Source organism: Elaeis guineensis, chromosome 11, assembly GCF_000442705.2.
Source record: "Elaeis guineensis isolate ETL-2024a chromosome 11, EG11, whole genome shotgun sequence".
NCBI classification, from domain to species: Eukaryota; Viridiplantae; Streptophyta; class Magnoliopsida; order Arecales; family Arecaceae; genus Elaeis; species Elaeis guineensis.
Window position 1 is genome coordinate 19,006,534 of NC_026003.2, and position 1,467 is coordinate 19,008,000.

A 1,467-nucleotide genomic window follows, 5' to 3' on the forward strand; every position below is an offset into this window, starting at 1 on the left:
GAGTACATAGTATGGCATACATGGAGATCCTTATAGCCAAAGCATAAGGGATTTGCTCATGCGTTGGATCTCCTCAGGTGTATCAGGGCACATCTTCTTGGATAGATAAATCCCATGCCTAAGGGATAAAAGTTTTCTATTGAAATTTTTCATGCTGAATCTCTTCAGCACCTCCTCTGTGTATATTTTCTGTGAGGCCTAATATTCTTTTAGATCTATTCTTATAGACTTTTATTCCATGAATGTAGGATGCTTCTCTTAGATCTTTCATAGAGAATTCTTTTAGCAATCTACCTTGATTCAGGTCAGCAAAGTTTTTGTGATTGTTCCAGAAGAAATGAAACAAAAGATACGGTAGAACTAGGACAGTTATTGTATGAGGTCTATCCAATGCTTTCACGCTCATGTCACGTCGAGGTACTGCAGAAGAAAAAACTGCAAAATCCGATCTAATTTATACGAATAGAATGTTCTTATCAAACTAGTAAGAATATGTATGCCATACACCTTGCTGGGATTGTAGTTCAATCGGTCAGAGCACCGCCCTGTCAAGGCGGAAGCTGCGGGTTCGAGCCCCGTCAGTCCCGAACTAGGATCCGATGAATTTTTCAATTCATCTCCCCATTTTCTGTGAAAGGGGGGACAGGTAGCAAGATCTAATCCCCAGTGGAGATCCTTATTTCTTTTATTTTTCATTTCGCATTTATCATCAGACAAGTACGGGAATTTCCATTTCATGGAAATGTCATTCCTAATCAGGAGGATGTCATCCATGTACAGTATGAAGAATATGACAGTGCTCTCATTTATCTTTTTATATACACATGGCTTCTCCTCATTTTTGATGAACTCAAATGATTTGATCACATTATTAAAGTGAATGTTCCAACTCTGAGATATTTGCTTAAATCCGTATATGGATCTTTGTAGCTTGCAGACTTTGTCATCACTATCACTGAAAGTAAAATCCATAGACTGCTCCATATAGATATCTTCCTCAAGATATCCATTTAAGAAAGCAGTTTTAATATCTATCTGCCAGATTTGATAATCATAGTATGCTACAACAGCGAGCAATGTTCAGATAGATTTCAGCATGGCTACCACCAAGAAGGTTTTCTGATAGTCAATGCCATCACGTTGACTATAACCTTTCACTACTAGCCTTATCTTATAGGTCTCTACCTTACCATCTAAACTTATTTTTTTTTATAGATCTATTTACACCCAATAAATACTATACCTTCAGGTGGATCTACTAAAGTCCATACATGGTTAGAATGTATGGAGTCAATTTCTGACTTCATTACTTCCTTCCATTTTTTGAAGTCAACATCTAATATTGCCTCATTATAGATTTTGGGATCATCTCTATGGCCTCTATCTTCCATTAAAAATACTTTCTCTACATCTTTTGTAAGTATACCTAAATACCTTTTAGGAGGATGGAAGATCCTACTAGATCTA

At 36.7% G+C, this 1,467-nt stretch overlaps 1 non-coding gene across 1 annotated transcript; it reads left to right on the plus strand.

Annotated features, from left to right (window-relative positions):
- The first annotated feature begins 513 nt into the window (after positions 1-513).
- On the plus strand, positions 514-587 carry TRNAD-GUC (transfer RNA aspartic acid (anticodon GUC)). The gene has a single exon. It is a non-coding gene; the product is annotated as a tRNA-Asp (tRNA).
- Positions 588-1,467: the final 880 nt, after the last annotated feature.